At 45.1% G+C, this 18689-nt stretch overlaps 1 pseudogene; it reads right to left on the bottom strand.

Moving 5' to 3' along the window:
- Nucleotides 1-18689, bottom strand: part of LOC138297229 (calpain-8-like) — a 186947-nt pseudogene that overhangs the window by 15464 nt on the left and 152794 nt on the right.

Genomic DNA, 18689 nt, shown 5'->3' with positions numbered 1-18689 from the left:
TTTTTTTTCTGCCACCAAGAAAGAGAGGAAGGCCGGAAGTGAGGACGACTACTGGATTTGCGACTTCTAGTTTGATGGAGAAGGCAGGACATGTTGGAATCTGACAGGAAGAGTACTTACTAAATACTTCTGAATCTTCATCCACAGGATCTTGAATTCTGCTACATCCAAGGTTCCAGTCCCATGATGCTTTTTTGTTGTTAAGGCTCAAATGCATGTTTACTAAAAATGGCAGTGAACACTACTACTGATTACTTTAAAGTACGAATTAGAACATAAAGTGAGCCCAAGCTGCCTGCCAGGTTCTTCTGTAAGTGCTGTTTGCTAGATCCTCTAAGGATGGCTTTATTAAATAATCCATACAGGTCATAGATAGCTATAATTCTCTCAATCCCTGTGACTTGTTTGACAGTTTTTATAAATTAACTTTGTCTTAGAATTGAGAGTCAGAAGTAAAAGTGAGAATGGATGGATCTAGAGGAATGTGGGTGGCCACACGTCCCAGGACTCGGTATTTCATAAATCTACTCCTGTAAAAGCACAACAAGTTTAAACGTGGCCTGTGGCATGGCACAGGATATGCATGGTGACCAGGAACACCACCAAGCTGGCAGTCTTGGAGGGCACTTGTCCTGGGTCCTATCTGGGGTCTCCTTTAAAGTGGCTATCTAGTGTGGAAAAAAGACAAGCGTTCTTTTTACCCAGTCCTGAATCACTAACAATCGCCAACAATAGTCGTTCTGGAATCTTGCTTTGTTTGAGGATGTCAGCTTGTGTTTTGGGATGTATTGTGGCATCATTAACCGGGTGGCCCCTTTAAGTCGATGTTGCACGTCAAGCGGGTGCTTGTGTCACTTATGTCCGCCATTACCTCATGCTATGCGGGAGAGCTGTGCATCCCTATTCACCTTGGCTTCATGTCCCTGTTTTGAAGTCGCCTGCACTGGCCGATGGACTCAGCAGCTAAGTTACCCGCTTCACTCCTCCATTCTCTTTCTGTGTATGTGACTGGTGTGTCAGGCAACATGAAACTGATGTTCTTATTTTGAATTTTCTCTAAAATGAGCTTTAGCCGAAACTTCAGTCGCCTGTCATGTTTGCAACAAACAATGCCCTGCACTGTTAAAACAGCAATTGAAGTCTGAGCTCTAAGGCTGCTGGGCTTCCATGGCCTGCACAGAGCCCAACTGATCCTACCAGGGCAGTCCAGGGGAATCTTTCATCACATGCCATTAGTTTTCACATCTCCTCAGCCATGACACTTGAAATAAAAATGTGGATTCTTTGGTTGTGGGGTGATGGTACCCGGTCTTTTTGATGAGGCAGTCGGTGCACCATTTGTCTGTCTCTATTTTCCCTTCCTAAGGGCCCAGAGTATCTGATTGTACCTTCCTACTAGCATTCCAACCAACCCCTTCCCAACCATCTGCTGTCTGAGGCTTCCAATGTTCATTTACATTAACGCCCATCCACATATCTCATAGATCCAAACATGTCAGATGAACATCAAGCTATAGCCTCACATTTTGGCTTCCCACATTAGTTTGTCTCATTTTGTCTTGATTCTTTCCTTGTGGTCCTACTCATCTAATTGTCATACTGTTATCCTGGCTGCCTGTAACCAGTGCACAGATTCCCTATCTATCACTCCCAGGTAAATTCTAAAGAGGATTTACTGTTACTGCTATTCTGTGCCTGCTTGAGGGTTCATTTCATTACTCCTAAAAAAAACTCTTTAGATCTCTAAATCACTTAGCATGACTTCCTGCAACCATTGCATGCCATGTGGCTTCTCCTGGATGGATCTCAACGGCGTTTATGCAAGCTGCCTGCAACCAGCACATAGTGATGGGTTACTCTCATCTCCCTCCTGGGTGTACCCTACAGAGCTTTCACTCCGCTTGCTCTCTGTTGCCAGAGAAGTGATTGCACGGCATGAACTGTGCTTGCTTCTCTCGTGTGCAGGCCTGTGACGTACTCCTCATCACTTCTGGAGGGAATGTAATATTGATAGCACATACCATCATTGTATACACCACATGCCTGCGGTTGCTCACCTCTTGCTGCAGGGGATTATGTAGAACATTATCCACAACTGCCCGCATCCAGGACCTGCTTTGGGTTGACACCATACCACTCCAGGGTGGTTCCTATAAAGATCCCTACAGGAAGCACAATGATAAATTTTGATAAAATGAAGCATTCCATCTCTCGCTCCTTTTCCCAGCATTACATGTTTAGACTTCATGACCTAAGACAAGATAAGAACATCACTGTGATACTCATTCACAACACCAAATAGCTTCCCACTTAGGCCACACCTCAATTCAACACTCTTTCAACTATGCATGCTTCAGTGGTGTAGTGTGCTGTGTGCCCACTCATGTGCTTTGGTACCTAGTCTCTCCACTTATCTCTGCCCTTACCATCTGGCTTTTTCTGTTCCTGTGGTACTTGCTGTGTTCCACAGCCCACTATGGGAGCCCACAACAGCCACCATTTCCTACAACACCCCCTGCTGCCAGTGACACCGAGCTCTGTAATGGTCACCCCGGCAGCAGATAACGAATCCCCTCACCTGCGTGGGACCAAATAGTCCGATGTACACTTTATGGCTTCTTTGTGGACACACCAACTTCATTGCATTCTTTTGATTAAATATCTGGTGAATTAGACAAGCCATGATCATTGATTTATCAGTTTTTAAAGGATGTCCAGGTAAGCCTATATTGTAGGATAAAGCAACATTTGAAGGATACATCCAACAGGCTGATCATTTCCCTGCCGCATGCCAACGTGAACCCATCTGTTTTGATGTCTGGTCCTAGAAAGAGATATTCAGATTCGAATTAATGAGGGTAGAAGCAAACAGTTTATGTGGAGTATGTCCTCTTCAGAGGGCTGGTTTCCTTTGCCTTTCCTGAACTACTAAGGTTGCCGTTTCAATTCAAGATGTTCAATATTTACAAGGGTAAAGGGTAAATAGACTAGACTGCTACAAATGCACCTATAAGGAATACAAGAATGCGACACCACGACAACAGATGCATCAGAGAAATGCAAGAAGGTGCAACCAGCACAAAAGATGCATTGAAGAAATGTAAGAAGGTGTGACCACCACAACAGGTGCATTGCAGAAATGTCAGAAGGTGCGACCATCACAACAGATGCATCGCAGTAACATAAGATGGTGCAACCACCACAATAGATGTATCGCAGAAATGTAAGAAGGTGCAACCACCACAACAGATGCATCGCAGTGACATAAGATGGTGCATCCACCACAACAGATGCATTGCAGAAATGTAAGAAGGTGCGACCACCACAACAGATGCATCGCAGAAATGTAATAAGGGCCAACCACCATAACAGATGCAGGAAAGTAGTACAGTGACAGCACTATAGCTGAAGCATCATCAAGGAATATAAGAAGGCAACATGTCCACAACAGATTAATCAGCATGGGAATATGTGTGTGGAATCTGACACACTCAGAACATGTAAGCACAGCTAAACTCAGTATTGTGGACACTATAGTGATTGATTAGGTACCTGAATTGTTTCTCTTCTCATTTGTTATGCTTCTTAGAATTGTTAGAGTTGTTGATATTGGAATATGGAACGTGTGGCTTTTGCTGCGTTGGTACTTTTGTTTAATTGACGTCGAGAACTTTGGATTTTGATGAAATGACATCGGCTGGATCTCTCTTGTACATCATACATAATTGTACATCATACAGCGCTGGCATCAATGCAAGGCCGAGCTGAATTGACATCGCGGAGCCGTTGTATTTAGAATACAGCATATATGTGTATAGGAGAATCTTTGTGTGCTGCTGCTCCAATTGTGTTTGACACTAGTGCATCGTGTTCTTCTTGGCTGAACCCTGTCACATATAACCTCAAGGCCGCACAACTGTACCAGCCCCTACTTAGGTATTCACAAGCAGCTTCTTCACAGGTTACACGTTGCTCAGAATTCAGCAGCTAAGATAGTGCTTAGACTTCCCAGGAAAGGTTCCGCTTCTAAAGCGCTTAGAGAATTGCATCAGTTGTCCATTCTCAAGAGAGTTTTTTTTTTTATCTTTGGTTCTGGTCTTTAGGACCTTCCATGCCCCTCCCTCTAAATACTTATCCAATCGATTCTCTCATTATAGGCCAACGAGAACCCTCAGACCATCTAACTCGAATCTGTTAAAGTTAGTAGGAGGAAAATCCTTTGCTGCTCCAGGATCTAAGGCCTGGAGCCATCTTCTGGTTCCTCTTAGACTATGACTAATAAAGTCAGCTTCAAGAAGGGCCTTAAATCATGGTTGTTTCCTACTTTGGATGATCTGTGCTATCGCCTTATCTAACCTGCTCCTTTGTTTTATTTGTTTGCAACAGTCTATGTAAATAGTATCTCTGTGTGAGCCAGCGGCTGGATGTTCTGAATGAGTGATCGGGGCTCTACAAGTTCCATTTTCATTCATTAATTCATTCATTAACATGAAGATTGTATACACATGTTTGTATTTGTAATTGTTTTATAAAAAAAAGCATTTTGAATAAATGTGATATAGTATATACTGAGAAGTATTGTTTCTAACATGTTTGTTGCACTCCAGACAAAGTTTGATCCTAATAATGTGACAATACTGCAGCTGATGCACCAGAGGTAATGTAGGAAGGTGACCACACCACAATATATGCATTAACATAAACGTAAGACGCTCTCGTGACTACGATAGTTGCATCAGCAAGGAATGTAAGAAGGCAAGGACATTGCAACAGATGCAGCATCAAGGAATTGAAGAAGGTGACTTCTCTACACAGATGCATCAGCAAGGAAAGCCAGAATTTAACAACACATAGCAACACCTGCACCAGCAGGTATGTAGCAAGGTGACACCTCTGCAGCAGATGCATCAGTAAAGAATGTAAGAAGATGACTCTATGGCAACAGATGCATAAACACAAATCTAAGAAGGTGATTTGATAGCAACCTCATCAGCAAGAAATGTATGAAGTTAACATCACTGCAACAAAAGCTTTAATAGAATTATAAGAAGGTGACACGAATAAAACAGATGCATCAGCAATAAATATAAGACAGTGATACCACTACAAAAGATGCATCCGCAAGGAATGTAAGAAGGAACACCACTTCAACAGTGCATCAGCAAAACATTAGGAAAATGAAACCACTGCAACAGATGGATCTTCAAGGAGTGTCAATATTAGACACCACCTTAATGGATGCAGCAGCAGAAAAGTAGGAAGGTGACACCACTGCAACAGATGCATCTGCAAAGAATGGATGAACGTGACACAGGGCTGGCTTTACTGTTGGTGGAGCCAAGGCAACGATCTTTGTTGGGGCCCCCCAGGCCCTGGTGACGTCCTTCTTTACTGATGTCTTCACTACAACCCACCAAGCGTGCCCCTCATCTATTTTTATTTTATAGAATTACTCATAATAATGCAGGATAACAGAGCACTTTACATCACACACAAATATTATACAGATACAATGAAATAATGTTTCAACCAATGTATAGGAAATGCTACAAAAGACAATGAGGGCCACAATGTCTAGGAGTCACATCACCCATAATGGAAGGCATTGTATGTTAAGAGTGCCTCATCTGTAGAACCGAAGGGGCAGATTTACCAAGTAGCACACAACACAGAGCAGTAACCAACGCTGCTGCTCCACGTCCTGTGAAAAGGAGTGAGTACATTAGCAACATCTCTACTAAGATATGGTGTTGCTACTATTTCCACTAATGCTGCCTTACCTTGGGCTGCCTTGACCAACGCAAACACCCTTGCACCATGGTGCAAGGATGTGTACGTGATGTCAAGCGTAGCTTCCGTACTGGAAGGGTAACCTCTGGTTTGGTATTGGAAAGATTTCAGCTACAGTTATCCCGCTTAGACGCGTTCTACCAATGATAGCAGATAGCGTGTTTGAACAAAATATTTAGTTAAAAATATTGTGTGGACAAAATCTTGTGTCATGAATATAGAGGACACAAATAGGTGACGGTATGTTTCTATGGGCAACATTTTACTATACTTATTTCCACATGTATGTGCCTTGACTATATAGCTATATATATATATATATATATATATATATATATATATATATGTTCAAGTTATGTAGAGGTGGCATTAAGAATAGTAAATCCATACTTACCCATTTGCACTTCTCTTCTCAATATTTTGGTCCGCGATATTTTTGACACAATATTCTGTCCACATGATATTTTTAGCTTCGATATTCTATCAGACAACCTTCAGGTTTCTTCTGGAAAGACATCCAGAGATCCACTTCTTTATATGCCCTGCACTGCTGCTCAATGATTGTGTGAGGTAAGGCACCCATGCATTCATGCTCCTTGAATGGCTGAGTCTGTATGGCCTCTGACATAAAGTATGTCCTACTGAAAGTTTCAGCCTTGTGCTCAATGTCTTTAAAATGCTCTCTCAGCTCTCAACCGGCCAATCAATGTCTTCTGTGAAAAATACACAATAAACTTACATTTTGATACAATTCCGTTCAAGACAGTCTGAAACTCTGATGCTGATATCTCATTATCCTATGAAAAGAAAACACAACATTGAAGATGACGTGCTTTAAACGAACAAATGGTAGACTACAAGAGAGCGGATGAAAAATATGGTAATGTAAGTTTGTAATTTCAGAAACAACTATTGAAAAGGGAGACAAAAGCGTGACTGGGGGAGAGGAGAAAAGACAATGGACAGCAGAGCTATCTCCCAGGTTCCACAAAATGGATGGGATAAAGGAGGGGTGAAAGAGATTAGTGCCTGTCTTGAGACTGTTTTGACATAACATACGCCCCTGCAGCCTCTTCAGTGCAGGGGGACCCTTACCCTTCAACTCCACCGTTCAAGAACCCCCCATTTAGCCCAAGGCCAATTAATATTTCTGAGATATGCGAGACTCGAGGGCCCCTCGTCACATTGCAGAGGGTGGGGGCATCAGATTGTGGTACTCCACTCATGTACATGCTGTGGATTAGGAAAAAACAGGACATTTATTGACGGATTTCTCTAGATTTATTTGTGCAAATGTCAGTTGGAAACTGGTCCAAAACTGCTGAGCAATAGTTCAGCATTTCTCACCAGTGCGAGGCGAGCGTGCCTGCCTCTGTTGCACCACACACGACCTGGTGACGAGCACTCTCTGGCTGTCAGCTGAGACTTTATAAAGATGGAGGCTGCAAGAGTGTCAGGTTGTTTGGCCTTTGACCTTACGTTTTACGCTGTCTCCATATGACACAGTAATGTTCCACAGTTGGTATCTATTATGAATACTCCTTAGTTCCGTTAATGTTTTTTATGTAATAATTTATTCGCAAGATGAATTAACAACAGCCTCCAGCCACAACCAGTAGCGAGCATTTCTCCTCACAGCTGTCAACTGTGGAATGCTGGTAGGAACCAACTGGGAAGACCAGGGGAAAATGGGGGAGGAATGGAATGGTACACTGTGACAACCTACGGGCAGGCTTGTACAAAATGAAAGGAACGGGGAAATAGAGAATGTACATTTTATACAAAACATTACTTGTGATAAATTACAACAGTATCTTTAGCTCGCCATCTGTAAAGGTGCTTAGAAGAGAGGCCAGCGAGGCACATTCAATGCAATGCTTGAAGACGTGGACAGGGGCACTCGGTGGATGTATGGAATGTTTAAAACCTTACTCCTCTTGTCAGATTTAATTTTAGCCAGGAACAAAATCCCCGTGTTCTTTTAAAAAAAAAGACAAGTTGTCCTGTTTGCAATTATTTAGCACACTGGATCGCCTTGCCCACAACAGCAATCCAAAAGGTGAGAGGGACTATGTTGTAGTCGCTGTATTTATTTCAGTGAAATGCACAAAGAAACACTCCCTTTAATTCAAGAATCTAGATATTAGTGTCATGGTGATTTAACAGGGCCTGGAGGCTGACTTCATCACATTGCTTTTTATCCCATTTATTCCTGTATATATGGACTGGGCAGCTGGGGTCTGCTCCTGTCCTCTGCTGGGGCTCCATGCATGCTTATTTTTCATACACTCATACTGCCCTGGCTCTTGAATCTACAGCCATAATTTAAACATAGAAGACCAGTCATTATAAGTGCTTGGGAGTGCCGAGAGAGGACGCTCCCTCCAATCCTGGCACTTCTGTCATGCTGGTTAACAGCATGAGGGCAGCGCTAGGATTGTTTAAGGGAGTTGGATGGGGCCTGCGATGGAGGCTGGAGCAAAGAAGGAAACTGGAGCGGGGAGGACATGCCTGTCAGCAACTTGAAAACAAGGTAAGTTATTTTTGAATTTATTTCTTTTATATCCCCTCTCCTTTCATGTAGTGTGCACGTGCTTCCCCCCCCCAACCTATTTTTGTGCCCCACCACTCTCGGTAGTAGCAAGGCGCCCCTGATCACACCTTCAGTCATTAGATACAAAATCATCAAGCACTGTCACCTATGGTGTCAACATAAGCCACACAAGCAGGGCACTCTCCTCTGCTCATGTAGCCACACTTGGGGCCTAGGACTGTGCACATGAGCTCCGTACTCACAATCACAATAGTAATAAAGGCCCCTTAACCCATAGAGGCATGACTTTTATTTATCAAGTAAAACCTTCTACTTTCTGCATTTCAACTACCATTGAGCAATAGGCATTTCTTTAACAAAAGGGGGTGAAGGGGTTATCCACTGTAAAGATTCAGGGGTACAGTTTCTGTAACCTGCATATTACACGCCGTCCTTTGCAGCAGGCACGTCAACCTTCTGCGCTATTTTTTAATGAGTCAGACCTGTGACTAGACTGCACAAAGATCTCTTCTGCAAGTGTATTAGCCACCAAAGGTATCATACTGCTTTTATATCCTGGAATCTGCAGCAGGTGCATTAACCCAATAGGATATTTTAAAATAAGTTTTATTTGCGACCAATTGTGCAAGCCAAATAGACTTACTGTTACATTAGTCCTTGTTGAGAATTTCCTCAAATAACACATTGCCTCAATGGGCTTGAGGAATAAGACATTGCCACCCTGGTCTCCATGAATAAGGTATTGCCACACTGGGTTCAATGAATGAGAGATTGCCACCCTAGCCTCAATGTATAAGACATTGCCACTCTGGTCTCCGTTAATAATACATAACTACCCTAGGCTTGATGATTAAGACATCACCATTCTAGTGCTGTATTATGTAAAGTGCCTAAAGTCGCCAAGGGCATGTGTGCCTGCTTTGCGCCCCCCCACCCGGGGCACTTTGGTACAACAGCAAGGGACACAGATGCTTTTGCAGCCCTTTCTGTAATACAGATAGCGTTGGTGCACATACAGCGCCAGCGCTATCACCAGAGGGTGTTCCCTCATTTGCATGAAGGCGTGGCCCCATGCAAATGAGGGAAATCCCTTTGCCTCTGCGCCAGTGCTGTCCTACAGACATGGGCGCAGAGGCAAAGAAGCAGTCAGGAGGCGCCTCATGGCAGTCCTCTGGAAGGGGGGAAGAGGGACACTTTGGACCCCCCGGCAACATCCACCTGCAGGTGGGTACAGTCACTCACTGCACCCGCCTGCAAGGGGATCTCTAATCCCCCTTAAAAATTGCCACCTACAAAGTGAAACACAGACCAGCTTTAAAGCAGGCGCTCAGTTTTTCACTTGAATGTGCTGCCCCAGGTTAGCACGAGTTTGCGGCTGCCCTGGGCATAGAGGATTCAAGGTAATAGGGCTCACTTTCTATGTCTGCACATGGCACACTTGTTTTAAGGTGCATCAGGCACAAACAGAGAAAGTGCGTCATATGTGTAACAGGGCCCCAGGACTCCATGAATATGATATTTCCACCCTAGATTCAAACGTAAGTCTTCATTAATATGACATTGCAACCCTTGGCTCAATGAAGAAGACAATGTTACTTATCCTAAGCACAGACCAATACAGGACACCCTTGTCTTATCTTCATAGATGACTCCGAGTCTGGTCGGTGATGGAAACCTCAGGCCTCTGTGAAGAGGCACTTCTAGAGATCCCACAGCACGTGGCTATACTAATGGCATTCTGTGCACTATCCAAATGCAATAACATGAAAACCAGCTCTGAAATTAGAAGCAAAACAGTAGACAATAATTATAAGTATTCTTCCTGAACACAGCTCTATCTAAACAACTAGCAAGCAGATTATTAGTTACACAAGTCTAGTGGGTGTGAGGGAAGCATTAAGTACATTAAGTTCTATCTAAAAAACTAGCGAGCAGATTCTTAGTTACACAAGTCTTGTTCGTGTGAGGGAAGCATTAAGTATTGCCTCATCTAACATAAAAACATGCACTGACTGGAGACTCCTTAAACTTCAGAGTGCCCTGGTTTCCCAAAACACGTTTAATGCATCTACTCTATGAGGGAGATCTACTACAGTGACCACATCAGAGAAGAGGAAGTCAGGCTCCACCCTCACAGTTGATCACAACCTAATATTCATTAGGCAGGTCATTCTGTGACCACGTCTGAGTGGAGATTTTGTAATATAACCTATTAGTGCATAGGATGCATCACAAAATTAAAGACTAGCTGCATATTCAGTGTGCAGTTTCTGACTTTTTGGTACAAGTCTTTTAGAACATCTGACTCTGTACTCCATTTTTTGTAAAAGGCGAAAAACTATGTGTATGTGATCGATCAATTATAGGTGTGTAAGTCAGTGTATAAGAAATATTACATAAGATAGAGTACTACAAGGTGAAGGAGTCACGTGTCATCCATACTAGTAGGCCGTTTAGTTTAAGAGTGCGAGTTCTGGAGAAGCTCAAACTAAGCATTGAAAATGTAACACTAGGGTTGGGGGTTTTCTTGAACAATAAGTATTGATTTCTACCAAAATGAACCCTTTTTGCTACATTAGGATTATGAAAGACAGGAAAAAAACATAAAACTCTAATCTATACCTTGCAGTATGCATTCAATTCTTTTATGACAGTTACTGTTCTATATAAGGATTTTAACTTACAATTTGCAAGTAACAAAAGGATCTCTCTGACAAAAGCAGTAACCCACTGACCTATTTGCATTATATACACTCTATGATGTGCATGGGACATGTTCTTTGCAGCGGACATATTAACCGTCTGCGCAACCTTAAATCTTCCACTAGGAAAAACTCTGGTCTCTCTCCAGACAGAACATTAATCACCAGAGTATTCTAGACATTTTTATTGATGCCTGAAAATTGCTGAAAGCAAGGAACGCAGCAGAAGGTGCTTTTAAAACCATGATATACCTGCAAACATGGCGCCTCCACCCGAAGTCAGCGCCAGGTGCGGTGACACCGGTTGCACCGCCCTACAGCAGGCCCTATATGTGACCAGTACTGACAGCAGTACTGGATACTTTGTGCTTGTGATTGATTTTAAGACCAGTAATGCAAACTATGCAATATTGGTCCCTAAGCTAAAAACGTACACACTGGTTGTGATTGAGTAGTTGAGGACGTGCCTGGAAGTCTGAAAGGGACTACATATCCCAGACTGCTTTGTGGGCCAAGAAGGCGGCCATCTTACCAGCACCTGCATCCACTTGACCAGACCAACAAGCGGTATATAGCGTGTGGGGGCACTTCGCGGCGCGGGATGCACCTGGAACTCTGAAAGGGACTACATATCCCAGACTGTTTTGTGGCCCCAGGAGGCGGCCATCTTACCAGCACCTGCATCCACTTGACCAGACCAACAAGCACTATATAGACTGTGGGGGCACTTTGCGGCGCAGGGCGCGCCTGGGCATAGCCCAGGCCAAGTACCGGCCCATCCACACCCATTGTAGCCCGGAGGAGGCTGGGCCACCCCCCTAAAATTTTTCTAAGCAGGCACCGTTGACTCTTGCCACTATTGTATCTTCTTGTAGGTGTATCATTGAATTTAATTTTTATCCATCAATTACAGTTTCAATGGGCAAAAGGAAAGCAATAGAGGGTGGGGCAGGGGCGGTGTTAAAAGCTAAGCGGAAAAGACATAAGCATGCAGCCAATAACTATGTTATGGACAGAATTGACAACCTTCTTGACGAATGCGAAGGAATCTTAACTTCCTCGCCGGACAGCGGCCCCAGCGGGACTGGAGGAGAGTGCTCCCCAGTCAGGAAGGGCGCTGGTAACAAGAAAATTGCTGACATATTTGTAAAACGCGGCCAACAGGCTATAGCCTCTACGGGGCGGGGGGAGGGTAGGGAAGTCATCACCCACGCTCCCACATTATCAGCGGATAAGCCTCCAACTGATCCCAGCAACCCTATTCAGTGTATCAACCGCTTTACCCCTTTAATAAATATCTCAGACTTACAGGACGACCCTGACCCAGGCATCAGGGTGGGTGGGTCAGTAGATGTAAATGAGCACTCAGCCCAGTCAAATGCACAGCACATGTTATGCATACAAGACTTAAAGAGGGAGGTGTCAGAACTCAAGTCTATGGTTAATTCCTTAATTGCAATAGTTAAGCAGCTAATTTCAGCAGACATAACGACCTCCATAAATCATTATCGCAACCCAATGCCAAACCCTTCAGATACCATGACGAAATCGCCCACAACGTTAGCAAGTAGTTGTGCTGACCAACCTCTAGCTGATGCTAAGACCAAGAAATCCGATCAGCCCCCCCACCCAATAGCTTAGATGCAGGGAAAGCATTCAATGCCTAGTATCAAACCACAAAATCCACAAGCAACACTGTCCCTAAATACACTGCACAACCCGTCATTGACCGACTCGAATCTACAAGGACTGTTCTAATGGTCCATGTTCCCAAGCTACACCCACTGGAAAAAAGAGAAGGGGGAGATTCCATCAGAAAGTCACTTCATTGGATTTGCCACGTAAGAGGCTGTTACTCTGTAATACGTGAGGATATAATTGGTGCAGTAAGAAGGCCCAACCTAGGCACACACTTTGACATTCTACAATTGACATTTAGGGATAGGAGTATGGTGGACAACCTGGTGGCCCTAGATGCAAGGCAACTGCTCCAGGGCAATCCTGTATCCAGTTCAAATACCTTAGTCCAACTGTATACTGTAGGGCTCATTCCATCCACTGCCCAACAGGTAATCCATCTGCTCTTACCGAGAATGATTGACTTAAAGCATCATCTGAAATACATGTTGAACTTCCCCCTGACTTACATAAAACAACTATCTCTGGTCTGGCTGTAGTCCCCAATATTGCCTCTGTAAGCACTCATGTTTCTTCTCCTTACAGATTCCACCAGACCACCTGTGACCCATTGCATAGTCGTGATAACATTGTACATTCTGTCCCCGTGAATCTCATTTATCAATCCAGGAACAGATATCAAAGCATGAGAATACCGCACCTAGGACCAGGTCAGGTCCCCCAGATGGTTATCATTACTCGATACAGGATTCGCTGGACAATAGTGATGATGACCCCTCTCCTCCCAAGCAACCTCATCTGTTAAACCAACCTCTGATAACCAAACCCTCAAACATGTCAGTGGACAGGGCTGTCCATCCAACCACCGGGGTGCGACTTGTCTCATGGGATGTTGCAGGTCTGAGATCTATCCTCCCCCTCCCGTCCTTTACCTCCTTTATTGAGGAACACAACATATGTCTTCTTCAAGAGACATGGTCGACCGACCCACTCTTTCAAACTGGCTATTCCAACTTTTATATTCCTGCTCTGCCCAGTACCAGGGGCAGGCCCTCTGGTGGTCTAGCCATTTGGACTAGAACATCACTAAACTGCCGTATATCACGGGTATCCATTGATTTCCCCGATCTGCTAGGTCTCCGCCTATCATTTGGGGCTAATGCAGTTGTGATTATTTTTAACATCTATACCAGAGGGGCTGGGGGGGGGTGTCGGGTTTCCAAAACCCTCTGCATTCCGGAGGCATTTTTGCAAAACTGTCCCCAGCATTACAAAATTATTGTGGCAGGCAACTTTAACGTCACATTTGAACCTCTTGACTGGGATGATCTTGGGTCCACCCACGAGGAGGATCAGGTATGGTCTATCCCTGCCCTGGATATCCCACCCATTAAAAGGTGGTCACAAGTTGCTGTTCAAGTAAAATCATTGACTATGGAATTTGGACATAGGGCACTCAGTGGCAGGACCAAATCAGACGTAAAGGGTTGTCACACGTATAACAAAGTCAACCACATCAGTAGAATTTCTTTTTGTCTAGTAGACATAAGATTATGGCTTTTAGTCATTGACATGATGGTTATTGAGAGATCTGAAAGTGACCATAATCCTCTCTCAGTCCACTTGTCAGCTTTGTGCAACCACCTGTCCATGATCAACACCTCAGTTAAAGCACCAAAGGGAATCAGACTGGTTAATGACAAACGCCACCTAAAGTGGAACCAGATTTTGGCTCGACCTACCCTCATCTATGCTGCTAACAACACCTTGAGGACCACATTGACGGGCTTAGAGGTGGGCTCTGCAATCCCCAACGAGGAAATAAGCTTAACTCACACCTTATATTTTAAGGGCATTGCGGCCCTCTTCTCTGCTGACATAGCCTCTGATAGTAAGAAGCTCAAGGGTAGGCATCGCTGGTTTAACAAAGAGTGCCGCTCCGCAAGCAAGCATTTAATCCAAGCTATCAAATCTAAGGATGTAAATGCAATTAGCTCAGCCAAAATTTCTTACAAATCAGCTATTGACAAAGCTAATTGTGAACAAGATGACAAGCTGCACTTAGTGACTCTGCACAAGAGAGGAACTGCAGCACATTTTGGTCCCTGGCAGCGCGCAGCCCTGCAAACAGCGAATTGAACATTACAACTAATATTGCACCAAATGACTGGGTAGACCACTTCAGTGGGTTGTACTCTTACAACCATGATAGTTGTACCTCTCGACACAAGGTCACTTGCTCAAATACTACCCTAACACCCACCCTCCAGTGTTGCAACTATTTTCCCAAGCAGAAATAGCGTATTCTTTAGTTCTCTAAAGCGTGGGACGGCACCTGGTGCGGATGGTGTTCGAGCAGACCTATTTTTAACCGATATAGCAATCTGGTCAAAATATATCACCATCATAGCGAATGCAATAGCATCTGGGGCGCCAATCCCTGAGCCTTGGAAAAGGGCCATTGTTGTCCCAATTTTCAAAAAGGGCGACAGAAGACACCCAGTAATTATAGGCCAATTAGCTTAATTGACTGTGTGCAGAAAGTGTCATTGCCTTCTGGGCAAGATTCAAGACTGGATGACGGAACGCAACATCCTTAGTCCCCTCCAGGCGGGTTTTCGGAAAAAATATCTATCATTGAGCAACCCTCAGGTTTCTGCTCGTATACTGGAAAACAATTTCTATTGGTAAAGGGAACCTGTATGTTGCTTTTGTGGACTTGAAATCCGCATTCAATTTAGCACCCCGTAACATGTTGTGGGAAGTTCTTTCCCTAATGGGAATCCCCAAGCACATTCTTGTATTACTAACTCAGCTCCAAGAGGGTAACTATGCACGTGTCAAGTGGGACGATACGGGGCAGCTAACTGATAGAATTCAGGTGTCAAGGGGTGTGCGGCAAGGGTGTGTCCTTGCCCCCACCCTGTTCTCCCTGTACATAAATTATATCTTCCCCTCTTTACTCAGACTGGAGGCTTAAGCACCATCGCTAGGCACACAGAAAATTCTGGTATTGCTCTTTGCAGACAACACACTCTTGATATCCAAGACCCCAAGTGGATTACATAAACTCCTCGTGTGTTTTGAGGAATTTTGCTCCACACGTGGTCTTGAAATCAATGCTTCTAAAACGAAATTGATGACACTTAGGGCCAGATGTAGCAAAATTTTGCGAGTCACAAATGGCCCGAATCGCTATTTGTGACTCCGCAAAATCGGAAATGGGATGCAAAACCCCCATTTCCGAATCGCAAATAGCGACGCGAGCCATTACCAACTTCGCAAAATTTGCGACCCCATTGTGCGACCCGCAAATAGGAAGTCGCAATTTGCGAGTCGCAAACCATATGAAAAAGCCACTCGCAAATTGCGACTAGTCGCAAAAAGCCCATTTTGCACACCCAATTTACCACTAACTCAGAGCAGGTGGTAACCAGAACCAAGGTATAAAAGGAGACCCAGAAGGCATCTGGGTTACTCAAGATGGCGGAGATATATGTGATAGCAAGGAGGAGGAGAGTCCACGCCGCACAACAGAGGAGGAGGAGGAGCCAGAGACAGGAGAGGATATACAGTACCAGGCAGACACTTTTCCAACAAACAGAGGAGGAGATATATGATAAATACAATCTCAGCAGTGCAGCAATATTAGAATTAATAGATCTACTCAATCCGCAGCTTCAACGCCCGACGGTGTGCAGCAGCGCCATCCCCACACATGTGCAAGTGCTATGCTCACTGCACCTCTTGGCCTCGGGTAGCTATCAGGGGGTCATTCCTGTGGCAGGTGGGGTATCCCAAAGTGCACTCTCACGGTTTTTCAGATGTTTCCTAGATGCCATACTCACACACATGTCCAGATACAAATACCTACCCAGGAATGAGGCAGAAATCAACAGCACCAAGTTGGAATTCTACAGGATGGCCAACTTCCCCCATGTAATAGGGTGTGTAGACGGGACACATATACAAATATGCCCTCCTGCAAATCTGGAATATCTTTTCTGCAACCGGAAGTGTACCCACTCACTGAACATCAAGGTGGTATGTGACACCCATTATGTTATCACTGACATGGTAGCCAAATTTCCAGGGAGTACACATGACTCTTACATATTCAGGCATAGTGGGATACACCAACGCCTAGAACGTGGAGAGTTTGGAGACGGATATCTCCTAGGTATTGCTGAATACACCCTGAAGACATACACACAGGTCAATGTGTCAATGCCCTGCTAACATTGTTCATTTTTGCCAAACAGGTGACAGTGCATATGCGCTACGACCATGGATACTTACCCCGTACTTAACACCCAGCAATGAGACTGAGAGGCAATACAACAGTGCACATAGGAGGACCCAAAATGTTATAGAGAGGACCTTTGGACTGTTGAAGGCAAGATTCCGATGCCTCCACAGAAGTGGAGGTGCCCTCCAGTATGCCCCAATAACAGCATTCAAGATTGTTGGCGCATGCGCTATACTGCACAACATTGCCACCAGACGTGGGCTACATCTCACCCCAGAAGACCCAGATTCGGAGGATGACGAGCAAGAGCTACCACATCGCCATCATGGGGATAGAAGCATTACAAATCAAGGCAGACAGAGACGGGACCACATTGCAAACCAATACTTTGGAAGGTATGTGCTAACTGTCACCACACACACTAATGTCACACACAAATAGCCCAGTTGTGAAGTGGAACAAACAAGAACTTTTATTAAGTGAACCAAATAACTAAAGAACTGAACTGTTGGTCAGGGGCTGTAAATGTCCACCTGCAATGAGAACACATTCACCTCATGTGCCTCAATTGTCTGTAAGTGCGTAGCTCAACTCCTACGCCTGGGACACCCAGCATGGCTAGTGCCTGGAGTGTCAGCTGATCCCTGACGTGCACTGCCACTCCTCAATACCCTTGTGTCCGTGGCAGATGCACTACTGACAGTGGAGCCCTCCTCACTTGAGGAGTGTCTGCCGTGCCCCTAGCCACCTGTCTTGCCCCCATCATGTCCACAGCATGGCTTATCAGTCCCAGTCCACGAGCCACATCCCCTGCAAAGTGGCCCAAGTCTACTTGCAAACTGACTGTCCGGCGTGACAGCCCAGGCGGACGATTGAGGCAGCCATGCGGTCCAAACGGTGGATGAGTTGGCGTTTACGGCGCCTTGCACTGTCTCTCTCTCTCTGTGAAACAAGTTCAGTCACTAGTTGCCTGATGGAGAGTGCAAGGTCACCGACATGACTGTTCAGGCTTTGGAAGTCTGTGTGCACCTGTGCCAGCCCTGTTGTGACATTTCTCTCCATATGCTGCATGGCCCCTGAAATTACTCTCGTCTGCCTTGTTTGCAGGCGCTGACCTCTGATGAGAGCTGTCTTGGTGGCGGACATGGAGGAGTCCCCTACATCTCCCTGGGACACTGCAGGGACATGGACACGTCGTCTGCAACGCGGTGGAGCATCAGGGTCCTGTTGGCTGGCACTGTGGCTGGGACCGGGTGCTGGGTCAATCTCCACAATGTCCAATGGTGCATCTGGAGGGGACTGTGGTCGGGTGGTGCTGGGCCCTATGGTGGCTGCTCCTGAGTCTTGTGCTGCCTGTTGGCTGACCTCTGCACCCTGGACGGACTGGCTGGTGGGGATGTCTTGTGGGAGACCTGTGGGACATAGGGAACACACTGTCAGTATCTAACATCTGTTGTATGCTTCCTAATAAACTGTTGGCTATCAGCTGCCTACTGGACTACATTGCCCATAATGCACCATTCTGGTGGTTGCTACTCTGAAATGGAGCTCATTTGGTTGTGCATGCTGCTGTGTACTGGGTGGGTGGGGGTATGGCAGATATGGGTGTACATGCATGTTTTATGGTACTCACTTGTTGATGTTCCTGGCGCTGACGTGTCCAGCTCTCCTATTCCAGCCACTGCCTCTGGCTCCAGGGTCTGTTGCACACGTTCCTCCATGGGTGTGGGTGGTGGGACGGTAGATGGGCCTCCAC

This window comes from Pleurodeles waltl, chromosome 5, assembly GCF_031143425.1.
Source record: "Pleurodeles waltl isolate 20211129_DDA chromosome 5, aPleWal1.hap1.20221129, whole genome shotgun sequence".
Classification (NCBI taxonomy): domain Eukaryota; kingdom Metazoa; phylum Chordata; class Amphibia; order Caudata; family Salamandridae; genus Pleurodeles; species Pleurodeles waltl.
Note: the sequence above shows the minus strand (reverse complement) of the source record. Positions and strands in the feature narration are given on the sequence as shown.